At 43.4% G+C, this 27598-nt stretch overlaps 9 non-coding genes across 9 annotated transcripts; all 9 read right to left on the bottom strand.

Annotated features, from left to right (window-relative positions):
- Nucleotides 1-371: 371 nt before the first annotated feature.
- On the bottom strand, nt 372-444 carry trnav-aac (transfer RNA valine (anticodon AAC)). The gene has a single exon. It is a non-coding gene; the product is annotated as a tRNA-Val (tRNA).
- A 2674-nt stretch (nt 445-3118) lies between these two features.
- On the bottom strand, nt 3119-3191 carry trnav-aac (transfer RNA valine (anticodon AAC)). Its single transcript has one exon. It is a non-coding gene; the product is annotated as a tRNA-Val (tRNA).
- A 2673-nt stretch (nt 3192-5864) lies between these two features.
- Nucleotides 5865-5937, bottom strand: trnav-aac (transfer RNA valine (anticodon AAC)). The gene has a single exon. It is a non-coding gene; the product is annotated as a tRNA-Val (tRNA).
- A 2674-nt stretch (nt 5938-8611) lies between these two features.
- trnav-aac (transfer RNA valine (anticodon AAC)) lies at nt 8612-8684 on the bottom strand. The gene has a single exon. It is a non-coding gene; the product is annotated as a tRNA-Val (tRNA).
- A 2672-nt stretch (nt 8685-11356) lies between these two features.
- Nucleotides 11357-11429, bottom strand: trnav-cac (transfer RNA valine (anticodon CAC)). The gene has a single exon. It is a non-coding gene; the product is annotated as a tRNA-Val (tRNA).
- A 2671-nt stretch (nt 11430-14100) lies between these two features.
- trnav-cac (transfer RNA valine (anticodon CAC)) lies at nt 14101-14173 on the bottom strand. Its single transcript has one exon. It is a non-coding gene; the product is annotated as a tRNA-Val (tRNA).
- Nucleotides 14174-16845: 2672 nt separating this feature from the next.
- trnav-aac (transfer RNA valine (anticodon AAC)) lies at nt 16846-16918 on the bottom strand. Its single transcript has one exon. It is a non-coding gene; the product is annotated as a tRNA-Val (tRNA).
- Nucleotides 16919-19590: 2672 nt separating this feature from the next.
- On the bottom strand, nt 19591-19663 carry trnav-cac (transfer RNA valine (anticodon CAC)). Its single transcript has one exon. It is a non-coding gene; the product is annotated as a tRNA-Val (tRNA).
- Nucleotides 19664-22316: 2653 nt separating this feature from the next.
- trnav-aac (transfer RNA valine (anticodon AAC)) lies at nt 22317-22389 on the bottom strand. The gene has a single exon. It is a non-coding gene; the product is annotated as a tRNA-Val (tRNA).
- Nucleotides 22390-27598: the final 5209 nt, after the last annotated feature.

Genomic DNA, 27598 nt, shown 5'->3' with positions numbered 1-27598 from the left:
TGTGGGAGCGGAAGTTAGGGCTTGTCCCGCCCTCACTCACTCTGGAGCTGGGGAAGAGCGATTAGTCGATGGGTTTGTTTGTGGCTTTAATTTTCTGCTGTGAAGCGTGGTGGCGTGGCAGCATCCTTTAATAATCTCTCACAGCTGACCTGAATGCACGGAATGTGCAGCTTTGAGATATGGTTTCTCCAGCGTCAGGGCTGGAAACGGGAGGGAGTGAGAGACACTGTGTAGAATTTGAGTGTGAACAGAACTGTAGAGAGAAATCAGCAAATGGAACAGCATCGTGAGACACTGCACTCTGTTAATATTGAACCACGAATATGAATGATTTAATTTTATCTAATCATTAATTGAACACGTTTGCATAATGTTTCCGCCCGGTTTCGAACCGGGGACCTTTCGCGTGTTAGGCGAACGTGATAACCACTACACTACGGAAACGCTGTTGCATTAACATTGTTGGGAACATAACCAGAGCTTTAACCTCAACAGCTGGACTACACTTCTGGAGCTTGTGTCACGAGAATCGAATAACGGTGCTACATTTAGCAAGGTTGTGAGTGTGGCAGGAATTGATCCCGTGTTTCTCTGCCTTTATACATAGGAACAGGAGTGGCCATTCCTCAGCAAGTGGTTAGAATCTGGAATACACTTCTCTAAAGGGCGGTGGAGTCAGACTCAATCTTATCTTTCAAAACGGAGTTGGATAAGTATCCGAATGAAAAAAATTGCACAGCTGTGTGTAAATGACAGGGGCGTGAGATTTGTTGAGAGTTGGCATGGGCTCGACGGGCTGCAACCATTCCCTTATTCTTTGATTCTATAAGTTAGTGGCACATTTAATAGTGTGCATGTCAGCAGAATATTGAAAGGGACATGGATTCAGTCGGCACAACGAGAGGCATCTGATTCAGAAGATTCGGGTGCACGAAAATTCGGGTTTAATGACTTTAAAAGCATCATTTTTCTTTTGTGAAGATTCGGTCAGAGAAATGTTTGAAAAAGAATTTTTTGCTTAAAGGGGCTCAGCACTTCATTTTCTTTTTGGCTGTTAGGGCCACACTTCTTTTCGATGGTATTCTTCCAGAATGTATATTTTCTTTGCTGTTTCACAATAACCAGTCCCTTGCACTGCAGTCTATCTCACTGTTTCAAACGTCTCATGTACATGTTACCAGCAATGAACATTTTGAAGCAGACTTCTAAAGCACAGTGTCCAAAATGGTTTATGGATTCAGAGGTAAAGTGCAGAGCACAGATAAGTTATTCAATTAAGGATTCTCCTTCAGTTAACATTTCTTTAGTTGTGCAAATGAAGATCATCAGTCAATTAATGATGTTTTCCCATGAAGGCAGTATAACATTTAATGATTATGCATTTTCTAAGTAAAAGCCCATGTGATTCAGGGCGAAGTGGCAAATTGGATCAAAATTTGGCTCAGAGGCAGGAAGCAAAGGGTAATGTTTGATGGGTGTTTTTGTGACTGGAAGGATGTTTCCAGTGTGGTTCCGCAGTTTTCAGTGCCAGATCCATTGCTTTTTATGGTATTTATCAATGATCTAAACTTGAATATAAGTATTATGATTACGAAGTTTTCAGGTGTTATTAAAATAGGCATTGTGGTTGATAATGAAGAAGAAAGCTGGAGACTCCAGGAAGATATCAATCAACTGATAAGGGGGTAGAGCAGTGGCAAATTGAATTTAATCCAGAGATGTGAGAGATCGCGCATTTGTGGAGGGCTAACAAGGAAAGGGAATACACATCAACTGGTATGACATTGATAAGTGTAGAGAAACAAAGGTAACTGGGATTGCTTGTCCACAGATCCCTGAAGGTAGCTGGCCAGTTGGAAAAGTTGATGAAGAATTCATATGGAATGGTTGCATTTATTGGCAGAAGCAAGGAACAGAAAAGCAAGTGGGTTATGCTAGAACTGTATAAAATTCTGGTTAGGCCACACCTGGAGTACTGCGTGCAGTTCTGGTCACCGCATTGATGGAAGAACGTGAATACGCTGGAGAGGGTACAGAGGAGATTTACGTAGATGTTGCCGGGAGTGGAGCAACTTTTCTATGAGGACAGATTGGATAGGATGGGTTTGTTTTCCTTGGAACAGAGGAGGCTGATGGGCGACCGCATTGAGGTGTATAAAAATAGGAGGGGCCTAGATATTGTTGATTAAAAGGGTCTATTTCACATAGTGGAGTGGTCAACAACCAGGCTGCATAATTTAAAAGTAATTAGTGTAAGGGTTAAAGGGGATTTGAAGTGAACATTCTGCATGCAGATGTTTGTGGGGGTCTCAAACTCACTGCCTGAAAGTGTGGTGCAGGCAGAAACCCTCACCACATTTAACCAGTTCTGAGATGTGCACATGAAATGCAATAAGGTGCAGGGGTACACACCTAAAACTGGGCATTTGTTGGCCGGTGCAGATACGATAGGCTTAAATGACTCCTTCCATGCTGTAAACCTCTATGATTATATAATTATCGGTTAGGATTACTTTAATGATGCAAAACGTGGCAATCAGATAATTAATGGTGTTTCCAGTGAAGAAGTGTTCGTGCAAGCTGGGGCTCGAACTCAGGAAGCTGAGATGAAGCATCTTATGAGGCTGCTGTTCGGAGCACGGGGAGCGTTGTCTGGAACGGTGGCATTTTGCAGCCCAGTGAAGGGCGGTAAACCGCTGTTTGATGCTGCATTCTCCGCTTTCCGCCGGCAGCGGCTGATTGGAGAGTGTGGGAGCGGAAGTTAGGGCTTGTCCCGCCCTCACTCACTCTGGAGCTGAGGAAGAGCGATTAGTCGATGGGTTTGTTTGTGGCTTTAATTTTCTGTTGTGAAGCGTGGTGGCGTGGCAGGATCCGTTAATAAACTCTCACAGCTGACCTGAATGCACGGAATGTGCAGCTTTGAGATATAGTTTCTCCAGCGTCAGGGCTGGAAACGGGAGGGAGTGAGAGACACTGTGTAGAATTTGAGTGTGAACAGAACTGCAGAGAGAAATCAGCAAATGGAACAGCATCGTGAGACACTGCACTCTGTTAACATTGAACAACTAATATGAATGATTTAATTTTATCTTCTCATTAATTGAACACGTTTGCATAATGTTTCCGCCCGGTTTCGAACCGGGGACTTTTCGCGTGTTAGGCGAACGTGATAACCACTACACTACGGAAACGCTGTTGCATTAACATTGTTGGGAACATAACCAGAGCTTTAACCTCAACAGCTGGACGACACTTCTGGAGCTTGTGTCACGAGAATAGAATGACGGTGCTATATTTAGCGAGGTTGTGAGTGTGGCAGGAATTGATCCCGTGTTTCTCTGCCTTTATACATAGGAACAGGAGTGGTCATTCCTCAGCAAGTGGTTAGAATCTGGAATACACTTCTCTAAAGGACGGTGGAGTCAGACTCAATCTTATCTTTCAAAACGGAGTTGGATAAGTATCCGAATGAAAAAAATTGCACAGCTGTGGGTAAAAGACAGGGGAGTGAGACTTGTTGAGAGTTGGCATGGGCTCGACGGGCTGCATCCATTCCCTTATGCTTTGATTCTATAAGTTAGTGGCACATTTAATAGTGTGCATGTCAGCAGAATATTGAAAGGGACATGGATTCAGTCGGCACAACGAGAGGCATCTGATTCAGAAGATTCCGGTGCATGAAAATTCGGGTTTAATGACTTTAAAAGCATCATTTTTCTTTTGTGAAGATTCGGTCAGAGAAATGTTTGAAAAAGAATTTTTTGCTGAAAAGGGCTCAGCACTTCATCTTCTTTTTGGCTGTTAGGGCCACACTTCTTTTCGATGGTATTCTTCCAGAATGTATATTTTCTTTGCTGTTTCACAATAACCAGTCCCTTGCACTGCAGTCTATCTCACTGTTTCCAACGTCTCGTATACATGTTACCAGCAATGAACATTTTGAAGCAGACTTCTAAAGCACAGTGTCCAAAATGGTTTATGGATTCAGAGGTAAAGTGCAGAGCACAGATAAGTTATTCAATTAAGGATTCTCCTTCAGTTAACATTTCTTTAGTTGTGCAAATGAAGATCATCAGTCAATTAATGATGTTTTCCCATGAAGGCAGGATAACATTTAATGATTATGCATTTTCTAAGTAAAAGCCCATGTGATTCAGGGCGAAGTGGCAAATTGGATCCAAATTTGGCTCAGAGGCAGGAAGCAAAAGGTAATGTTTGATGGGTGTTTTTGTGACTGGAAGGATGTTTCCAGTGTGGTTCCACAGTTTTCAGTGCCAGATCCATTGCTTTTTATGGTATTTATCAATGATCTAAACTTGAATATAGGTGTTATGATTACGAAGTTTTCAGGTGTTATTAAAATAGGCAGTGTGGTTGATAATGAAGAAGAAAGCTGGAGACTCCAGGAAGATATCAATCAACTGATAAGGGGGTAGAGCAGTGGCAAACTGAATTTAATCCAGAGATGTGAGAGATCGCGCATTTGTGGAGGGCTAACAAGGAAAGGGAATACACATCAACTGGTATGACATTGAGAAGTGTAGAGGAAAAAAGGTAACTGGGATTGCTTGTCCACAGATCCCTGAAGGTAGCTGACCAGTTGGAAAAGTTGATTAAGAATTCATATGGAATGGTTGCATTTATTGCAGAAGCAAGGAACAGAACAGCAAGTGGGTTATGCTAGAACTGTATTAAATTCTGGTTAGGCCACAGCTGGAGTTCTGCGTGCAGTTCTGGTCACCGCATTGAAGGAAGAACGTGCATACGCTGGAGAGGGTACAGAGGAGATTTACGTAGATGTTGCCGGGAGTGGAGCAACTTTGCTATGAGGACAGATTGAATAGGATGGGTTTGTTTTCCTTGGAACAGAGGAGGCTGATGGGCGACAGCATTGAGGTGTATAAAAATAGGAGGGGCCTAGATATTGTTGATTAAAAGGGTCTATTTCACATAGTGGAGTGGTCAACAACCAGGCTGCATAATTTAAAAGTAATTAGTGTAAGGGTTAAAGGGGATTTGAAGTGAACATTCTGCATGCAGATGTTTGTGGGGGTCTCAAACTCACTGCTTGAAAGTGTGGTGCAGGCAGAAACCCTCACCACATTTAACCAGTTCTTAGATGTGCACATGAAATGCAATAAGGTGCAGGGGTACACACCTAAAACTGGGCATTTGTTGGCCGGTGCAGATACGATGGGCTTAAATGACTCCTTCCATGCTGTAAACCTCTATGATTATATAATTATCGGTTAGGATTACTTTCATGATGCAAAACGTGGCAATCAGATAATTAATGGTGTTTCCAGTGAAGAAGTGTTCGTGCAAGCTGGGGCTCGAACACAGGAAGCTGAGATCAAGCATCTTGTGAGGCTGTTGTTCGGAGCAGGTGGAGCGTTGTCTCGAACGGTGGCATTTTGAAGCCCAGTGAAGGGCGGTAAACCGCTGTTTGATGCTGCATTCTCCGCTTTCCGCCGGCAGCGGCTGATTGGAGAGTGTGGGAGCGGAAGTTAGGGCTTGTTCCGCCCTCACTCACTCTGGAGCTGGGGAAGAGCGATTAGTCGATGGGTTTGTTTGTGGCTTTAATTTTCTGTTGTGAAGCGTGGTGGCGTGGCAGGATCCTTTAATAATCTCTCACAGCTGACCTGAATGCACGGAATGTGCAGCTTTGAGATATGGTTTCTCCAGCGTCAGGGCTGGAAACGGGAGGGAGTGAGAGACACTGTGTAGAATTTGAGTGTGAACAGAACTGCAGAGAGAAATCAGCAAATGGAACAGCATCGTGAGACACTGCACTCTGTTAACATTGAACCACTAATATGAATGATTTAATTTTATCTTATCATGAATTGAACACGTTTGCATAATGTTTCCGCCCGGTTTCGAACCGGGGACCTTTCGCGTGTTAGGCGAACGTGATAACCACTACACTACGGAAACGCTGTGGCAGTAACATTGTTGGGAACATAACCAGAGCTTTAACCTCAACAGCTGGACGACACTTCTGGAGCTTGTGTCACGAGAACAGAATGACGGTGCTATATTTAGCAAGGTTGTGAGTGTGGCAGGAATTGATCCCGTGTTTATCTGCCTTTATACATAGGAACAGGAGTGGCCATTCCTCAGCAAGTGGTTAGAATCTGGAATACACTTCTCTAAAGGGCGGTGGAGTCAGACTCAATCTTATCTTTCAAAACGGAGTTGGATAAGTATCCGAATGAAAAAAATTGCACAGCTGTGGGTAAATGACAGGGGAGTGAGACTTGTTGAGAGTTGGCATGGGCTCGACGGGCTGCATCCATTCCCTCATGCTTTGATTCTATAAGTTAGTGGCACATTTAATAGTGTGCATGTCAGCAGAATATTGAAAGGGACATGGATTCAGTCGGCACAACGAGAGGCATCTGATTCAGAAGATTCCGGTGCATGAAAATTCGGGTTTAATGACTTTAAAAGCATCATTTTTCTTTTGTGAAGATTCGGTCAGAGAAATGTTTGAAAAAGAATTTTTTGCTGAAAATGGCTCAGCACTTCATCTTGTTTTTGGCTGTTAGGGCCACACTTCTTTTCGATGGTATTCTTCCAGAATGTATATTTTCTTTGCTGTTTCACAATAACCAGTCCCTTGCACTGCAGTCTATCTCACTGTTTCCAACGTCTCATATACATGTTACCAGCAATGAACATTTTGAAGCAGACTTCTAAAGCACAGTGTCCAAAATGGTTTATGGATTCAGAGGTAAAGTGCAGAGCACAGATAAGTTATTCAATTAAGGATTCTCCTTCAGTTAACATTTCTTTAGTTGTGCAAATGAAGATCATAAGTCAATTAATGATGTTTTCCCATGAAGGCAGGATAACATTTAATGATTATGCATTTTCTAAGTAAAAGCCCATGTGATTCAAGGCGAAGTGGCAAATTGGATCCAAATTTGGCTCAGAGGCAGGAAGCAAAGGGTAATGTTTGATGGGTGTTTTTGTGACTGGAAGGATGTTTCCAGTGGGGTTCCACAGTTTTCAGTGCCAGATCCATTGCTTCTTATGGTATTTATCAATGATCTAAACTTGAATATAGGTGTTATGATTACGAAGTTTTCAGGTGTTATTAAAATAGGCAGTGTGGTTGATAATGAAGAAGAAAGCTGGAGACTCCAGGAAGATATCAATCAACTGATAAGTGGGTAGTGCTGTGGCAAATTGAATTTAATCCAGAGATGTGAGAGATCGCGCATTTGTGGAGGGCTAACAACGAAAGGGAATACACATCAACTGGTATGACATTGAGAAGTGTAGAGGAACAAAGGTAACTGGGATTGCTTGTCCACAGATCCCTGAAAGTAGCTGACCAGTTGGAAAAGTTGATTAAGAAGTCATATGGAATGATTGCATTTATTGGCAGAAGCAAGGAACAGAGCAGCAAGTGGGTTGTGCTAGAACTGTATAAAATTCTGGTTAGGCCACAGCTGGAGTACTGCGTGCAGTTCTGGTCACCGCATTGAAGGAAGAACGTGAATACGCTGGAGAGGGTACAGAGGAGATTTACGTAGATGTTGCCGGGAGTGGAGCAACATTGCTATGAGGACAGATTGGATAGGATGGGTTTGTTTTCCTTGGAACAGAGGAGGCTGATGGGCGACCGCATTGAGGTGTATAAAAATAGGAAAGGCCTAGATATTGTTGATTAAAAGGGTCTATTTCACATAGTGGAGTGGTCAACAACCAGGCTGCATAATTTAAAAGTAATTAGTGTAAGGGTTAAAGGGGATTTGAAGTGAACATTCTGCATGCAGATGTTTGTGGGGGTTTCAAACTCACTGCCTGAAAGTGTGGTGCAGGCAGAAACCCTCACCACATTTAACAAGTTCTTAGATGTGCACATGAAATGCAATAAGGTGCAGGGGGACACACCTAAAACTGGGCATTTGTTGGCCGGTGCAGATACGTTGGGCGTAAATGAGTCCTTCCATGCTGTAAACCTCTATGATTATATAATTATCGGTTAGGATTACTTTCATGATGCAAAACGTGGCAATCAGATAATTAATGCTGTTTCCAGTGAAGAAGTGTTCGTGCAAGCTGGGGCTCGAACTCAGGAAGCTGAGATGAAGCATCTTATGAGGCTGCTGTTCGGAGCACGGGGAGCGTTGTCTGGAACGGTGGCATTTTGCAGCCCAGTGAAGGGCGGTAAACCGCTGTTTGATGCTGCATTCTCCGCTTTCCGCCGGCAGCGGCTGATTGGAGAGTGTGGGAGCGGAAGTTAGGGCTTGTCCCGCCCTCACTCACTCTGGAGCTGAGGAAGAGCGATTAGTCGATGGGTTTGTTTGTGGCTTTAATTTTCTGTTGTGAAGCGTGGTGGCGTGGCAGGATCCTTCAATAATCTCTCACAGCTGACCTGAATGCACGGAATGTGCAGCTTTGAGATATGGTTTCTCCAGCGTCAGGGCTGGAAGCGGGAGGGAGTGAGAGACACTGTGTAGAATTTGAGTGTGAACAGAACTGCAGAGAGAAATCAGCAAATGGAACAGCATCGTGAGACACTGCACTCTGTTAACATTGAACCACCAATATGAATGATTTAATTTTATCTTATCATTAATTGAACACGTTTGCATAATGTTTCCGCCCGGTTTTGAACCGGGGACCTTTCGCGTGTTAGGCGAACGTGATAACCACTACACTACGGAAACGCTGGTGCAATAACATCGTTGGGAACATAACCAGAGCTTTAACCTCAACAGCTGGACTACACTTCTGGAGCTTGTGTCACGAGAATCGAATAACGGTGCGATATTGCAAGTTTGTGAGTGTGGCAGGAATTGATCCCGTGTTTCTCTGCCTTTATACATAGGAACAGGAGTGGTCATTCCTCAGCAAGTGGTTAGAATCTGGAATACACTTCTCTAAAGGGCGGTGGAGTCAGACTCAATCTTATCTTTCAAAACGGAGTTGGATAAGTATCCGAATGAAAAAAATTGCACAGCTGTGGGTAAATGACAGGGGAGTGAGACTTGTTGAGAGTTGGCATGGGCTCGACGGGCTGCATCCATTCCGTTATTCTTTGATTCTATAAGTTAGTGGCACATTTAATAGTGTGCATGTCAGCAGAATATTGAAAGGGACATGGATTCAGTCGACACAACGAGAGGCATCTGATTCAGAAGATTCGGGTGCACGAAAATTCGGGTTTAATGACTTTAAAAGCATCATTTTTCTTTTATGAAGATTCGGTCAGAGAAATGTTTGAAAAATAATTTTTTGCTGAAAAGGGCTCAGCACTTTATCTTCTTTTTGGCTGTTAGGGCCACACTTCTTTTCGATGTTATTCTTCCAGAATGTATATTTTCTTTGCTGTTTCACAATAACCAGTCCCTTGCACTACAGTCTATCTCACTGTTTCCAACGTCTCATGTACATGTTACCAGCAATGAACATTTTGAAGCAGACTTCTAAAGCACAGTGTCCAAAATGGTTTATGGATTCAGAGCTAAAGTGCAGAGCACAGATAAGTTATTCAATTAAGGATTCTCCTTCAGTTAACATTTCTTTAGTTGTGCAAATGAACATCATCAGTCAATTAATGATGTTTTCCCACAAAGGCAGGATAACATTTAATGATTATGCATTTTCTAAGTAAAAGCCCATGTGATTCAGGGCGAAGTGGCAAATTGGATCCAAATTTGGCTCAGAGGCAGGAAGCAAACGGTAATGTTTGATGGGTGTTTTTGTGACTGGAAGGATGTTTCCAGTGGGGTTCCACAGTTTTCAGTGCCAGATCCATTGCTTTTTATGGTATTTATCAATGATCTAAACTTGAATATAGGTGTTATGCTTACGAAGTTTTCAGGTGTTATTAAAATAGGCAGTGTGGTTGATAATGAAGAAGAAAGCTGGAGACTCCAGGAAGATATCAATCAACTGATAAGGGGGTAGAGCAGTGGCAAATTGAATTTAATCCAGAGATGTGAGAGATCGCGCATTTGTGGAGGGCTAACAAGGAAAGGGAATACACATCAACTGGTATGACATTGAGAAGTGTAGAGGAACAAAGGTAACTGGGATTGCTTGTCCACAGATCCCTGAAGGCAGCTGACCAGTTGGAAAAGTTGATTAAGAAGTCATATGGAATGGTAGCATTTATTGGCAGAAGCAAGGAACAGAACAGCAAGTGGGTTATGCTAGAACTGTATAAAATTCTGGTTAGGCCACAGCTGGAGTACTGCGTGCAGTTCTGGTCACCGCACTGAAGGAAGAACGTGAATACGCTGGAGAGGGTACAGAGGAGATTTACGTAGATGTTGCCGGGAGTGGAGCAACTTTGCTATGAGGACAGATTGGATAGGATGGGTTTGTTTTCCTTGGAACAGAGGAGGCTGAAGGGCGACCGCATTGAGGTGTATAAAAATAGGAGACGCCTAGATATTGTTGATTAAAAGGGTCTATTTCACATAGTGCAGTGGTCAACAACCAGGCTGCATAATTTAAAAGTAATTAGTGTAAGGGTTAAAGGGGATTTGAAGTGAACATTCTGCATGCAGATGTTTGTGGGGGTCTCAAACTCACTGCCTGAAAGTGTGGTGCAGGCAGAAACCCTCACCACATTTAACCAGTTCTTAGATGTGCACATGAAATGCAATAAGGTGCAGGGGTACACACCTAAAACTGGGCATTTTTTGGCCGGTGCAGATACGATGGGCGTAAATGACTCCTTCCATGCTGTAAACCTCCATGGTTATATAATTATCGGTTAGGATTACTTTCATGATGCAAAACGTGGCAATCAGATAATTAATGCTGTTTCCAGTGAAGAAGTGTTCGTGCAAGCTGGGGCTCGAACTCAGGAAGCTGAGATGAAGCATCTTATGAGGCTGCTGTTCAGAGCACGGGGAGCGTTGTCTGGAACGTTGGCATTTTGCAGCCAAGTGAAGGGCGGTAAACCGCTGTTTGATGCTGCATTCTCCGCTTTCCGCCGGCAGCGGCTGATTGGAGAGTGTGGGAGCGGAAGTTAGGGCTTGTCCCGCCCTCACTCACTCTGGAGCTGAGGAAGAGCGATTAGTCGATGGGTTTGTTTGTGGCTTTAATTTTCTGTTGTGAAGCGTGGTGGCGTGGCAGGATCCTTTAATAATCTCTCACAGCTGACCTGAATGCAAGGAATGTGCAGCTTTGAGATATGGTTTCTCCAGCGTCAGGGCTGGAAACGGGAGGGAGTGAGAGACACTGTGAAGAATTTGAGTGTGAACAGAACGGTAGAGAGAAATCAGCAAATGGACCAGCATCGTGAGACACTGCACTCTGTTAATATTGAACCACTAATATGAATGGTTTAATTTTATCTAATCATTAATTGAACACGTTTGCATAATGTTTCCGCCCGGTTTCGAACCGGGGACCTTTCGCGTGTGAGGCGAATGTGATAACCACTACGCTACAGAAATGCTGTGGCAGTAGCATTGTTGGGAACATAACCAGAGCTTTAACCTCAACAGCTGGACTACACTTATGGAGCTTGTGTCACGAGAATAGAATGACGGTTCGAAATTTAGCATGGTTGTGAGTGTGGCAGGAATTGATCCCGTGTTTCTCTGCCTTTATACATAGGAACAGGAGTGGCCATTCCTCAGCAAGTGGTTAAAATCTGGAATACACTGCTCTAAAGGGCGGTGGAGTCAGACTCATTCTTATCTTTCAAAACGAGTTGGATAAGTATCCGAATGAAAAAAATTGCACAGCTGTGTGTAAATGACAGGGGAGTGAGACTTGTTGAGAGTTGGCATGGGCTCGACGGGCTGCAACCATTCCCTTATTCTTTGATTGTATAAGTTAGTGGCACATTTAATAGTGTGCATGTCAGCAGAATATTGAAAGGGACATGGATTCAGTCGGCACAACGCGAGGCATCTGATTCAGAAGATTTGGGTGCACGAAAATTCGGGTTTAATGACTTTAAAAGCATCATTTTTGTTTTGTGAAGATTCGGTCAGAAAAATGTTTGGGAAAATAATTTTTTGCTGAAAAGGGCTCAGCACTTCATCTTCTTTTTGGCTGTTAGGGTCACACTTCTTTTCGATGGTATTCTTCCAGACTGTATATTTTCTTTGCTGTTTCACAATAACCAGTCCCTTGCACTACCGTCTATCTCACTGTTTCCAACGTCCCATGTACATGTTACCAGCAAGGAACATTTTGAAGCAGACTTCTAAAGCACACTGTCCAATATGGTTTATGGATTCAGAGGTAAAGTGCAGAGCACAGATAAGTTATTCAATTAAGGACTCTCCTTCAGTTAACATTTCTTTAGTTGTGCAAATGAAGATCATCAGTCAATTAATGATGTTTTCCCATGAAGGCAGGATAACATTTAATGATTATGCATTTTCTAAGTAAAAGCCCATGTGATTCAGGGCGAAGTGGCAAATTGGATCCAAATTTGGCTCAGAGGCAGGAAGCAAAGGGTAATGTTTGATGGGTGATTTTGTGACTGGAAGGATGTTTCCAGTGGGGTTCCACAGTTTTCAGTGCCAGATCCATTGCTTTTATGGTATTTATCAATGATCTAAACTTGATTATAGGTGTTATGATCACGAAGTTTTCAGGTGTTTTTAAAATAGGCAGTGGGTTGATAATGAAGAAGAAAGCTGGAGACTACAGGAAGATATCAATCAACTGATAAGGGGGTAGAGCAGTTGCAAATGGAATTTAATCCAGAGATGTGAGAGATCGCGCATTTGTGGAGGGCTAACAAGGAAAGGGAATACACATCAACTGGTATGACATTGAGAAGTGTAGAGGAACAAAGGTAACTGGGATTGCTTGTCCACAGATCCCTGAAGGTAGCTGGCCAGTTGGAAAAGTTGGTTAAGAAGTCATATGGAATGGTTGCATTTATTGGCAGAAGCAAGGAACAGAACAGCAAGTGGTTTATGCTAGAACTGTATAAAATTCTGGTTAGGCCACAGCTGGAGTACTGCGTGCAGTTCTAGTCACCGCATTGAAGGAAGGACGTGAATACGCTGGCGAGGGTACAGAGGAGCTTTACGTAGTTGTTGCCGGCAGTGGAGCAACTTTGCTATGAGGACAGATTGGATAGGATGGGTTTGTTTTCCTTGGAACAGAGGAGGCTGATGGGCGACAGTATTGAGGTGTATAAAAATAGGAAGGGCCTAGATATTGTTGTTTAAAAGGGTCTATTTCACATAGCGGCGTGGTCAACAACCAGGCTGCATAATTTAAAAGTAATTAGTGTAAGGGTTAAAGGGCATTTGAAGTGAACATTCTGCATGCAGATGTTTGTGGGGGTCTCAAACTCACTGCCTGAAAGTGTGGTGCAGGCAGAAACCCTCACCACATTTAACAAGTTCTGAGATGTGCACATGAAATGCAATAAGGTGCAGGGGGACACACCTAAAACTGGGCATTTGTTGGCCGGTGCAGATACGATGGGCTTAAATGACTCCTTCCATGCTGTAAACCTCTATGATTATATAATTATCGGTTAGGATTACTTTCATGATGCAAAACGTGGCATCAGATAATTAATGGTGTTTCCAGTGAAGAAGTGTTCGTGCAAGCTGGGGCTCGAACTCAGGAAGCTGAGATGAAGCATCTTATGAGGTTGCTGTTCGGAGTACGGGGAGCGTTGTCTCGAACGGTGGCATTTTGCAGCCCAGTGAAGGGCGGTAAACCGCTGTTTGATGCTGCATTCTCCGCTTTCCGCCGGCAGCGGCTGATTGGAGAGTCTGGGAGCGGAAGTTAGGGCTTGTCCCTCCCTCACTCATTCTGGAGCTGGGGAAGAGCGATTAGTCGATGGGTTTGTTTGTGGCTTTAATTTTCTGTTGTGAAGCGTGGTGGCGTGGCAGGATCCTTTAATAAAAGCTCACAGCTGACCTGAATGCACGGAATGTGAAGCTTTGAGATATGGTTTCTCCAGCGTCAGGGCTGGAAACGGGAGGGAGTGAGAGACACTGTGAAGAATTTGAGTGTGAACAGAACTGTAGAGAGAAATCAGCAAATGGAACAGCATCGTGAGACACTGCACTCTGTTACCATTGAACCACTAATATGAATGATTTAATTTTATCTTATCATTAATTGAACACGTTTGCATAATGTTTCCGCCCGGTTTCGAACCGGGGACCTTTCGCGTGTGAGGCGACCGTGATAACCACTACACTACGGAAACGCTGTGGCAGTAGCATTGTTGGGAACATAACCAGACCTTTAACCTCAACAGCTGGACTACACTTATGGAGCTTGTGTCACGAGAATAGAATGACGGTGCTATATTTAGCAAGGTTGTGAGTGTGGCAGGAATTGATCCCGTGTTTCTCTGCCTTTATACATAGGAACAGGAGTGGCCATTCCTCAGCAAGTGGTTAAAATCTGGAATACACTGCTCTAAAGGGCGGTGGAGTCAGACTCATTCTTATCTTTCAAAACGAGTTGGATAAGTATCCGAATGAAAAAAATTGCACAGCTGTGTGTAAATGACAGGGGAGTGAGACTTGCTGAGAGTTGGCATGGGCTCGACGGGCTGCAACCATTCCCTTATTCTTTGATTGTATAAGTTAGTGGCACATTTAATAGTGTGCATGTCAGCAGAATATTGAGAGGGACATGGATTCAGTCGGCACAACGAGAGGCATCTGATTCAGAAGATTTGGGTGCACGAAAATTCGGGTTTAATGACTTTAAAAGCATCATTTTTGTTTTGTGAAGATTCGGTCAGAAAAATGTTTGGGAAAAGAATTTTTTGCTGAAAAGGGCTCAGCACTTCATCTTCTTTTTGGCTGTTCGGGTCACACTTCTTTTCGATGGTATTCTTCCAGACTGTATATTTTCTTTGCTGTTTCACAATAACCAGTCCCTTGCACTACAGTCTATCTCACTATTTCCAACGTCCCATGTACATGTTACCAGCAAGGAACATTTTGAAGCAGACTTCTAAAGCACACTGTCCAATATGGTTTATGAATTCAGAGGTAAAGTGCAGAGCACAGATAAGTTATTCAATTAAGGACTCTCCTTCAGTTAACATTTCTTTAGTTGTGCAAATGAAGATCATCAGTCAATTAATGATGTTTTCCCATGAAGGCAGGATAACATTTAATGATTATGCATTTTCTAAGTAAATGCCCATGTGATTCAGGGCGAAGCGGCATATTGGATCCAAATTTTGCTCAGAGGCAGTTAGCAAAGGGTAATGTTTGATGGGTGTTTTTGTGACTGGAAGGATGATTCCAGTGGGGTTCCGCAGTTTTCAGAGCCAGATCCATTGCTTTTTATGGTATTTATCAATGATCTAAACTTGAATATAGGTGTTATGATTTCGAAGTTTTCAGGTGTTATTAAAATAGGCAGTGGGTTGATAATGAAGAAGAAAGCTGGAGACTCCAGGAAGATATCAATCAACTGATAAGGGGGTAGAGCAGTGGCAAATGGAATTTAATCCAGAGATGTGAGTGATAGCGAATTTGTGGAGGGCTAACAAGGAAAGGGAATACACATCAACTGGTATGACATTGAGAAGTGTAGAGGAACAAAGGTAACTGGGATTGCTTGTCCACAAATCCCTGAATGTAGCTGGCCAGTTGGAAAAGTTGGTTAAGAAGTCATATGGAATGGTAGCCTTTATTGGCAGAAGCAAGGAACAGAACAGCAAGTGGGTTATGCTAGAACTGTATAAAATTCTGGTTCGGCCACAGCTGGAGTACTGCGTGCAGTTCTAGTCACCGCATTGAAGGAAGGACGTGAATACGCTGGAGAGGGTACAGAGGAGATTTACGTAGATGTTGCCGGGAGTGGAGCAACTTTGCTATGAGGACAGATTGGATAGGATGGGTTTGTTTTCCTTGGAACAGAGGAGGCTGATGGGCGACAGCATTGAGGTTTATAAAAATAGGAGGGGCCTAGATATTGTAGATTGAAAGGTTCTATTTCACAGAGTGGAGTGGTCAACAACCAGGCTGCATAATTTAAAAGTAATTAGTGTAAGGGTTAAAGGGGATTTGAAGTGAACATTCTGCAAGCAGATGTTTGTGAGGGTCTCAAACTCACTGCCTGAAAGTGTGGTGCAGGCAGAAACCATCACCACATTTAACAAGTTCTTAGATGTGCACATGAAATGCAATAAGGTGCAGGGGTACACGCCTCAAACTGGGCATTTGTTGGCCGGTGCAGATACAATGGGCTTAAATGACTCCTTCCAAGCTGTAAACCTCTATGATTAGAAATTATCGGTTAGGATTACTTTCATGATGCAAAACGTGGCAATCAGATAATTAATGGTGTTTCCAGTGAAGAAGTGTTCGTGCAAGCTGGGGCTCGAACTCAGGAAGGTGAGATGAAGCATCTTATGAGGCTGCTGTTCGGTGTACGGGGAGCGTTGTCTCGAACGGTGGCATTTTGCAGCCCAATGAAGGGCGGCAAACCGCTGTTTGATGCTGCATTTTCCGCTTTCCGCCGGCAGCGGCTGATTGGAGAGTGTTGGAGCGGAAGTTAGGGCTTGTCCCGCTCTCACTCACTCTGGAGCTGGGGAATAGTGATTAGTCGATGGGTTTGTTTGTGGCTTTAATTTTCTGTTGTGAAGCGTGGCGGCATGGCAGGATCCTTTAATAATCTCTCACAGCTGACCTGAATGCACGGAATGTGCAGCTTTGAGATATGGTTTCTCCAGCGTCAGGGCTGGAAACGGGAGGGAGTGAGAGACACTGTGTAGAATTTGAGAGTGTACAGAACTGCAGAGAGAAATCAGCAAATGGAACAGCATCGTGAGACACTGCACTCTGTTACCATTGAACCACTAATATGAATGATTTAATTTTATCTAATCATTAATTGAACACGTTTGCATAATGTTTCCGCCCGGTTTCGGACCGGGAATCTTGCGCGTGTTAGGCGAATGTGATAACCACTACACTACGGAAACGCTGTGGCAGAAAGACAGTGGGGAACTTAACCAGAGCTTTAACCTCAACAGCTGGACTACACTTCTGGAGCTTGTGTCACGAGAATAGAATGACGGTGCGAAATTTAGCAAGGTTCTGAGTGTGGCAGGAATTGATCCCGTGTTTCTCTGCCTTTTTCCATAGGAACAGGAGTGGCCATTCCTCAGCAGGTGGTTAGAATCTGGAATACACTGCTCTAAAGGGCGGTGGAGTCAGACTCAATCTTATCTTTCAAAACGGAGTTGGATTAGTATCCGAATGAAAAAAATTGCACAGCTGTGGGTAAATGACAGGGGAGTGAGACTTGTTGAGAGTTGGCATGGGCTCGACGGGCTGCAACCATTCCCTTATTCTTTGATTCTATAAGTTAGTGGCACATTTAATAGTGTGCATGTCAGCAGAATATTGAAAGGGACATGGATTCAGTCGGCACAACGAGAGGCATCTGATTCAGAAGATTCGGGTGCACGAAAATTCGGGTTTAATGACTTTAAAAGCATCATTTTTGTTTTGTGAAGATTCGGACAGAGAAATGTTTCGGAAAAGAATTTTTTGTTGAAAAGGGCTCAGCACTTCATCTTCTTTTTGGCTGTTAGGTCAACACTTCTTTTCGATGGTATTCTTCGAGATGGATATTTTCTTTGCTGTTTCACAATAACCAATCCCTTGCACTACAGTCTGTCTCACTGTTTCCAACGTCCCATGTAAATGTTACCAGCAAGGAACATTTTGAAACAGACTTCTAAAGCACAGTGTCCAAAATGGTGTATGGATTCAGAGGTAAAGGGCAGAGCACAGATAAGTTATTCAATTAAGGACTCTCCTTCAGTTAACATTTCTTTAGTTGTGCAAATGAAGATCATCAGTCAATTAATGATGTTTTCCCATGAAGGCAGGATAACATTTAATGATTATGCATTTTCTAAGTAAAAGCCCATGTGATTCAGGGCGAAGTGGCAAATTGGATCCAAATTTGGCTCAGAGGCAGGAAGCAAAGGGTAATGTTTGATGGGTGTTTTTGTGACTGGAAGGATGTTTCCAGTGGGGTTCCACAGTTTTCAGTGCCAGATCCATTGCTTTTATGGTATTTATCAATGATCTAAACTTGAATATAGGTGTTATGATTACGAAGTTTTCAGGTGTTATTAAAATAGGCAGTGTGGTTTATAATGAAGAAGAAAGCTGGAGACTCCAGGAAGATATCAATCAACTGATAAGGGGTTAGAGCAGTGGCAAATGGAATTTAATCCAGAGATGTGAGAGATCACGCATTTGTGGAGGGCTAACAAGGAAAGGGAATACAATTCAACTGGTATGACATTGAGAAGTGTAGAGGAACAAAGATAACTGGGATTGCTTGTCCACAGAACCCTGAAGGTAGCTGGCCAGTTGGAAAAGTTGGTTAAGAAGTCATATGGAATGGTTGCATTTATTGGCAGAAGCAAGGAACAGAACAGCAAGTGGGTTATGCTAGAACTGTATAAAATTCTGGTTAGGCCACAGCTGGAGTACTGCGTGCAGTTCTGGTCACCGCATTGAAGGAAGAACGTGAATACGCTGGAGAGGGTACAGAGGAGATTTACGTAGATGTTGCCGGGAGTGGAGCAACATTGCTATGAGGACAGATTGGACAGGATGGGTTTGTTTTCCTTGGAACACAGGAGGCTGATGGGCGACAGCATTGAGATGTATAAAATAGGAGGGGCCTAGATATTGTTGATTAAAAGGGTCTATTTCACATAGTGGAGTGGTCAACAACCAGGCTGCATAATTTCAAAGTAATTAGTGTAAGGGTTAAAGGGGATTTGAAGTGAACATTCTGCAAGCAGATGTTTGTGGGGGTCTCAAACTCACTGCCTGAAAGTGTGGTGCAGGCAGAAACCCTCACCACATTTAACAAGTTCTTAGATGTGCACATTAAATGCAATAAGATGAATGGGTACTCACCTAAAACTGGGCATTTGTTGGCCGGTGCAGATACGATGGGCTTAAATGACTCCTTCCATGCTGTAAACATCTATGATTATATAATTATCGGTTAGGATTACTTTCATGATGCAAAACGTGGCAATCAGATAATTAATGGTGTTTCCAGTGAAGAAGTGTTCGTGCAAGCTGGGGCTCGAACTCAGGAAGTTGAGATGAAGCATCTTATGAGGCTGCTGTTTTGTGTACGGGGAGCGTTTTCTCGGACGGTGGCATTTTGCAGCCCAGTGAAGGGTGGTAAACCGCTGTTTGATGTTGCATTCTCCGCTCTCCACCGGCAGCCACTGATTGGAGAGTGTGGGAGCGGAAGTTAGGGCTTGTCCCGCCCTCACTCACTCTGGAGCTGGGGAAGAGCGATTAGTCGATGGGTTTGTTTTTGGCTTTAATTTTCTGTTGTGAAGCGTGGTGGCGTGGCAGGATCCTTTAATAATCTGTCACAGCTGACCTGAATGCACGGAATGTGCAGCTTTGAGATATGGTTTCTCCAGCGTCAGGGCTGGAAACGGGAGGGAGTGAGAGACACTGTGCAGAAGTTGAGTGTGTACAGAACTGCAGAGAGAAATCAGCAAATGGAACAGCATCGTGAGACACTGCACTCTGTTATTATTGAACCACTAATATGAATGATTTAATTTTATCTAATCATAAATTGAACACGTTTGCATAATGTGTCCGCCCGGTTACGAACCGGGGACCTTTCACGTGTGAGGCGAACGTGATAACCACTACACTACGGAAACGCTGTGGCAGTAACACCGTGGGGAACATAACCAGAGCTTTAACCTCAACAGCTGGACTACACTTTTGGAGCTTGTGTCACGATAATAGAATGACGGTGCTATATTTAGCAAGGTTGTGAGTGTGGCAGGAATTGATCGCGTGTTTCTCTGCCTTTATACATGGGAACAGGAGTGGCCATTCCTCAGCAAGTGGTTAGAATCTTGAATACACTGCTCTAAAGGGCGGTGGAGTCAGACTCAATCTTATCTTTCAAACCGAGTTGGATAAGTATCCTAATGAAAGAAATTGCACAGCTTTGGGTAAATGACAGGGGAGTGAGACTTGTTGAGAGTTGGCATGGGCTCGACGGGCTGCAACCATTCCCTTATTCTTTGATTCTATAAGTTGTGGCACATTTGATAGTGTGCATGTCAGCAGCATATTGAAAGGGACATGGATTCAGTCGGCACAACGAGAGGCATCTGATTCAGAAGATTCGGGTGCACGAAAATTCGGGTTTAATGACTTTAAAAGCATAATTTTTGTTTTGTGAAGATTCGGTCAGAGAAATGTTTGGGAAAAGCATTTTTTGCTGAAAAGGGCTCAGCCCTTCATCTTCTTTTTGGCTGTTAGGGCCACACTTCTTTTCGATGGTATTCTTCCAGATTGTATATTTTCTTTGCTGTTTCACAATAACCAGTCCCTTGCACTACAGTCTATCTCATTGTTTCCAACGTCCCATGTACATGTTACCAGCAAGGAACATTTTGAAGCAGACTTCTAAAGCACAGTGTCCAAAATGGTTTATGGATTCAGAGGTAAAGTGCAGAGCACAGATAACTTATTCAATTAAGGACTCTCCTTCAGTTAACATTTCTTTAGTTGTGCAAATGAAGATCATCAGTCAATTAATGATGTTTTCCCATGAAGGCAGGATAACATTTAATGATTATGCATTTTCTAAGTAAAAGCCCATGTGATTCAGGGCGAAGTGGCAAATTGGATCCAAATTTGGCTCAGAGGCAGGAAGCAAAGGCTAATGTTTGATGGGTGTTTTTGTGACTGGAAGGATGTTTCCAGTGGGGTTCCACAGTTTTCAGTGCCAGATCCATTGCTTTTTATGGTTTTTATCAATGATCTAAACTTGAATATAGATGTTATGATTCCGAAGTTTTCAGGTGTTATTAAAATAGGCAGTGTGGTTGATAATGAAGAAGAAAGCTGGAGACTCCAGGAAGATAACAATCAACTGATAAGGTGGTAGAGCAGTGGAAAATGAGAGATCGCGCATTTGTGGAGGGCTAACAAGGAAAGGGAATACACATCAACTGGTATGACATTGAGAAGTGTAGAGGAACAAAGGTAACTGGGATTGCTTGTCCACAGATCCCTGAAGGTCGCTGACCAGTTGGAAAAGTTGATTAAGAATTCATATGGAATGGTTGCATTTATTGGCAGAAGCAAGGAACAGAACAGCAAGTGGGTTATGCTAGAACTGTATAAAATAGTGGTTAGGCCACAGCTGGAGTTCTGCGTGCAGTTCTGGTCACCGCATTGAAGGAAGAACGTGAATACGCTGGAGAGGGTACAGAGGAGATTTACGTAGATGTTGCCGGGAGTGGAGCAACTTTGCTATGAGGACAGATTGGATAGGATGGGTTTGTTTTCCTTGGAACAGAGAAGGCTGATTGGCGACAGCATTGAGGTGTATAAAAATAGGAGGGGCCTAGATATTGTTGATTAAAAGGGTCTATTTCACATAGTGGAGTGGTCAACAACCAGGCTGCATAATTTAAAAGTAATTAGTGTAAGGTTTAAAGGGGATTTGAAGTGAACATTCTGCATGCAGATGTTTGTGGGGGTCTCAAACTCACTGCCTGAAAGTGTGGTGCAGGCAGAAACCCTCACCACATTTAACCAGTTCTTAGATGTGCACATGAAATGCAATAAGGTGCAGGGGTACACACCTAAAACTGGGCATTTGTTGGCCGGTGCAGATACGATGGGCTTAAATGACTCCTTCCATGCTGTAAACCTCTATGATTATATAATTATCGGTTAGGATTACTTTCATGATGCAAAACGTGGCAATCAGATAATTAATGCTGTTTCCAGTGAAGAAGTGTTCGTGCAAGCTGGGGCTCGAACTCAGGAAGCTGAGATGAAGCATTTTATGAGGCTGCTGTTCGGAGCACGGGGAGCGTTGTCTCGAACGGTGGCATTTTGCAGCCCAGTGAAGGGCGGTAAACCGCTGTTTGATGCTGCATTCTCCGCTTTCCACCGGCAGCGGCTGATTGGAGAGTGTGGGAGCGGAAGTTAGGGCTTGTCCCGCCCTCACTCACTCTGGAGCTGGGGAAGAGCGATTAGTCGATGGGTTTGTTTGTGGCTTTAATTTTCTGTTGTGAAGCGTGGTGGCGTGGCAGGATCCTTTAATAATCTCTCACAGCTGACCTGAATGCACGGAATGTGCAGCTTTGAGATATGGTTTCTCCAGCGTCAGGGCTGGAAACGGGAGGGAGTGAGATACACTGTGTAGAATTTGAGTGTGTGCAGAACTGTAGAGAGAAATCAGCAAATGGACCAGCATCGTGAGACACTGCACTGTGTTAATATTGCACCACAAATGTGAATGATTTAATTTTATCTAATCATTAATTGAACACGTTTGCATAATGTTTCCGCCTGGTTTCGAACCGGGGACCTTTCGCGCGTTCGGCGAACGTGATAACCACTACACTACGGAAACGCTGTGGCAGTAACATTGTTGGGAACATAACCAGAGCTTTAACCTCAACAGCTGGACGTCACTTCTGGAGCTTGTGTCACGAGAATAGAATAACGGTGCTAGATTTAGCAAGGTTGTGAGTGTGGCAGGAATTGATCCCGTTTTTCTCTGCCTTTATACATCGGAACAGGAGTGGCCATTCCTCAGCAAGTGGTTAGAATCTGGAATAGACTTCTCTAAAGGGCGGTGGAGTCAGACTCAATCTTATCTTTCAAAACGGAGTTGTATCAGTATCCGACTGAAAAAAATTGCACAGCTGTGGGTAAATGACAGGGGAGTGAGACTTGTTGAGAGTTGGCATGGGCTCGACGGGCTGCATCCATTCCCTTATTCTTTGATTCTATAAGTTAGTTGCACATTTAATAGTGTGCATGTCAGCAGAATATTGAAAGGGACATGGATTCAGTCGGCACAACGAGAGGCATCTGATTCAGAAGATTAGGGTGCACGAAAATTCGGGTTTAATGACTTTAAAAGCATCATTTTTGTTTTGTGAAGATTCGGTCAGAGAAATGTTTGAAAAATAATTTTTTGCTGAAAAGGGCTCAGCACTTCATATTCTTTTTGGCTGTTAGGGCCACACTTCTTTTCGATGGTATTCTTCCAGAATGTATATTTTCTTTGCTGTTTCACAATAACCAGTCCCTTGCACTATAGTCTATCTCACTGTTTCTAACGTCTCATGTACATGTTACCAGCAATGAACATTTTGAAGCAGACTTCTAAAGCACAGTGTCCAAAATGGTTTATGGATTCAGAGGTAAAGTGCAGAGCACAGATAAGTTATTCAATTAAGGACTCTCCTTCAGTTATCATTTCTTTAGTTGTGCAAATGAAGATCATCAGTCAATTAATGATGTTTTCCCATGAAGGCAGGATAACATTTAATGATTATGCATTTTCTAAGTAAAAGCCCATGTGATTCAGGGCGAAGTGGCAAATTGGATCCAAATTTGGCTCAGAGGCAGGAAGCAAATGGTAATGTTTGATGGGTGTTTTTGTGACTGGAAGGATGTTTCCAGTGGGGTTCCACAGTTTTCAGTGCCAAAACCATTGCTTTTATGGTATTTATCAATGATCTAAACTTGAATATAGGTGTTATGATTACGAAGTTTTCAGGTGTTATTAAAATAGGCAGTGTGGTTGATAATGAAGAAGAAAGCTGGAGACTCCAGGAAGATATCAATCAACTGATAAGGGGGTAGAGCAGTGGCAAATTGAATTTAATCGAGAGATGTGAGAGATCGCGCATTTGTGGAGGGCTAACCAGGAAAGGGAATACACATCAAGTGGTATGATATTGAGAAGTGTGGAGGAACAAAGGTAACTGGGATTGCTTGTCCACAGATCCCTGAAGGAAGCTGGCCAGTTGGAAAAGTTGGTTAAGAAGTCATATGGAATGGTTGCATTTATTGGCAGAAGCAAGGAACAGAACAGCAAGTGGGTTATGCTAGAACTGTATAAAATTCTGGTTAGGCCACAGCTGGAGTACTGCGTGCAGTTCTGGTCACCGCATTGAAGGAAGAACGTGAATACGCTGGAGAGGGTACAGAGGAGATTTACGTAGATGTTGCCGGGAGTGGAGCAACTTTGCTATGAGGACAGATTGAATAGGATGGGTTTGTTTTCCTTGGAACAGAGGAAGCTGATGGGCGACAGCATTGAGGTGTATAAAAATAGGAGGGGCCTAGATATTGTTGATTAAAAGGGTCTATTTCACATAGTGGAGTGGTCAACAATCAGGCTGCATAATTTAAAAGTAATTAGTGTAAGGGTTAAAGGGGATTTGAAGTGAACATTCTGCATGCAGATGTTTGTGGGGGTCTCAAACTCACTGCCTCAAAGTGTGGTGCAGGCAGAAACCCTCACCACATTTAACCAGTTCTTAGATGTGCACATGAAATGCAATAAGGTGCAGGTGTACACAACTAAAACTGGGCATTTGTTGGCCGGTGCAGATACGATGGGCTTAAATGACTCCTTCCATGCTGTAAACCTCTATGATTATATAATTATCGGTTAGGATTACTTTCATGATGCAAAACGTGGCAATCAGATAATTAATGGTGTTTCCAGTGAAGAAGTGTTCGTGCAAGCTGGGGCTCGAACTCAGGAAGCTGAGATGAAGCATCTTATGAGGCTGCTGTTCGGTGTACGGGGAGCGTTGTCTCGAATGGTGGCATTTTGCAACCCAGTGAAGGGCGGTAAACCGCTGTTTGATGCTGCATTCTCCGCTTTCCGCCGGCAGCGGCTGATTGGAGAGTGTGGGAGCGGAAGTTAGGACTTGTCCCGCCCTCACTCACTCTGGAGCTGGGGAAGAGCGATTAGTCGATGAGTTTGTTTCTGGCTTTAATTTTCTGTTGTGAAGCGTGGTGGCGTGGCAGGATCCTTTAATAATCTCTCACAGCTGACCTGAATGCACGGAATGTGCAGCTTTGAGATATGGTTTCTCCAGCGTCAGGGCTGGAAACGGGAGGGAGTGAGATACACTGTGTAGACAGAACTGCGGAGAGAAATCAGCAAATGGAACAGCACCGTGAGACACTGCAGTCTGTTAACATTGAACCACTAATATGATTGATTTAATTTTATCTTATCATTAATTGAACACGTTTGCATAATGTTTCCGCCCGGTTTCGAACCGGGGACCTGTCGCGTGTTAGGCGAACGTGATAATCACAACACTACGTAAACGCTGTGGCAGTAACATCGTTGGGAACATAACCAGAGCGTTAACCTCAACAGCTGGACGACACTTCTGGAGCTTGTGTCTGGAGAAGAGAATAACGGTGCTAGATTTAGCAAGGTTGTGAGTGTGGCAGGAATTGATCCCGTGTTTCTCTGCCTTTATACATAGGAACAGGAGTGGCCATTCCTCAGCAAGTGGTTAGAATCTGGAATACACTTCTCTAAAGGGCGGTGGAGTCAGACTCAATCTTATCTTTCAAAACGGAGTTGTATCAGTATCCGACTGAAAGAAATTGCACAGCTGCGGGTAAATGACAGGGGAGTGAGACTTGTTGAGAGTTGGCATGGGCTCGACGGGCTGCATCCATTCCCTTATTCTTTGATTCTATAAGTTAGTGGCACATTTAATAGTGTGCATGTCAGCAGAATATTGAAAGGGACATGGATTCAGTCGGCACAATGAGAGGCATCTGATTCAGAAGATTTGGGTGCACGAAAATTCGGGTTTAATGACTTTAAAAGCATCATTTTTCTTTTGTGAAGATTCGGTCAGAGAAATGTTTGAAAAATAATTTTTTGCTGAAAAGGGCTCAGCACTTCATCTTCTTTTTGGCTGTTAGGGCCACACTTCCTTTCGATGGTATTCTTCCAGAATGTATATTTTCTTTGCTGTTTCACAATAACCAGTCCCTTGCACTACAGTCTATCTCACTGTTTCCAACGTCTCATATACATGTTACCAGCAATGAACATTTTGAAGCAGACTTCTAAAGCACAGTGTCCAAAATGGTTTATGGATTCAGAGGTAAAGTGCAGAGCACAGATAAGTTATTCAATTAAGGACTCTCCTTCAGTTAACATTTCTTTAGTTGTGCAAATGAAGATCATCAGTCAATTAATGATGTTTTCCCATGAAGGCAGGATAACATTTAATGATTATGCATTTTCCAAGTAAAAGCCCATGTGATTCAGGGCGAAGTGGCAAATTGGATCCAAATTTGGCTCACAGGCAGGAAGCAAAGGGTAATGTTTGATGGGTGTTTTTGTGACTGGAAGGATGTTTCCAGTGGGCTTCCACAGTTTTCAGTGCCAGATCCATTGCTTTTTATGGTATTTATCAATGATCTCAACTTGAAGATAAGTGTTATGATTACGAAGTTTTCAGGTGTTATTAAAATAGGCAGTGTGGTTGATAATGAAGAAGAAAGCTGGAGACTCCAGGAAGATATCAATCAACTGATAAGGGGGTAGAGCAGTGGCAAATTGAATTTAAACCAGAGATGTGAGAGATCGCGCATTTGTGGAGGGCTAACAAGGAAAGGGAATTCACATCAACTGGTATGACATTGAGAAGTGTAGAGGAACAAAGGTAACTGGGATTGCTTGTCCACAGATCCCTGAAGGTAGCTGGCCAGTTGGAAAAGTTGGTTAAGAAGTCATATGGAATGGTTGCATTTATTGGCAGAAGCAAGGAAGAGAACAGCAAGTGGGTTATGCTAGAACTGCATAAAATTCTGGTTAGGCCACAGCTGGAGTACTGCGTGCAGTTCTGTTCACCGCATTGATGGAAGAACGTGAATACGCTGGAGAGGGTACAGAGGAGATTTACGTAGATGTTGCCGGGAGTGGAGCAACTTTGCTATGAGGACAGATTGGATAGGATGGGTTTGTTTTCCTTGGAACAGAGGAGGCTGATGGGCGACAGCATTGAGGTGTATAAAAATAGGAGGGGCCTAGATATTGTTGATTAAAAGGGTCTATTTCACATAGTGGAGTGGTCAACAACCAGGCTGCATAATTTAAAAGTAATTAGTGTAAGGGTTAAAGGGGATTTGAAGTGAACATTCTGCATGCAGATATTTGTGGGGGTCTCAAACTCACTGCCTGAATGTGTGGTGCAGGCAGAAACCCTCACCACATTTAACCAGTTCTTAGATGTCCACATGAAATGCAATAAGGTGCAGGGGTACACATCTAAAACTGGGCATTTGTTGGCCGGTGCAGATACGATGGGCGTAAATGACTCCTTCCATGCTGTAAACCTCTATGATGAAATAATTATCGGTTAGGATTACTTTCATGATGCAAAACGTGGCAATCAGATAATTAATGCTGTTTCCAGTGAAGAAGTGTTCGTGCAAGCTGGGGCTCGAACTCAGGAAGCTGAGATGAAGCATCTTATGAGGCTGCTGTTCGGAGCACGGGGAGCGTTGTCTGGAACGGTGGCATTTTGCAGCCCAGTGAAGGGCGGTAAACCGCTGTTTGATGCTGCATTCTCCGCTTTCCGCCGGCAGCGGCTGATTGGAGAGTGTGGGAGCGGAAGTTAGGGCTTGTCCCGCCCTCACTCACTCTGGAGCTGAGGAAGAGCGATTAGTCGATGGGTTTGTTTGTGGCTTTAATTTTCTGTTGTGAAGCGTGGTGGCGTGGCAGGATTCTTTAATAATCTCTCACAGCTGACCTGAATGCACGGAATGTGCAGCTT

Source organism: Pristiophorus japonicus, chromosome 3 (assembly GCF_044704955.1).
Source record: "Pristiophorus japonicus isolate sPriJap1 chromosome 3, sPriJap1.hap1, whole genome shotgun sequence".
Taxonomy (NCBI): domain Eukaryota; kingdom Metazoa; phylum Chordata; class Chondrichthyes; family Pristiophoridae; genus Pristiophorus; species Pristiophorus japonicus.
This window is presented reverse-complemented; position numbering and strand designations above follow the sequence as displayed.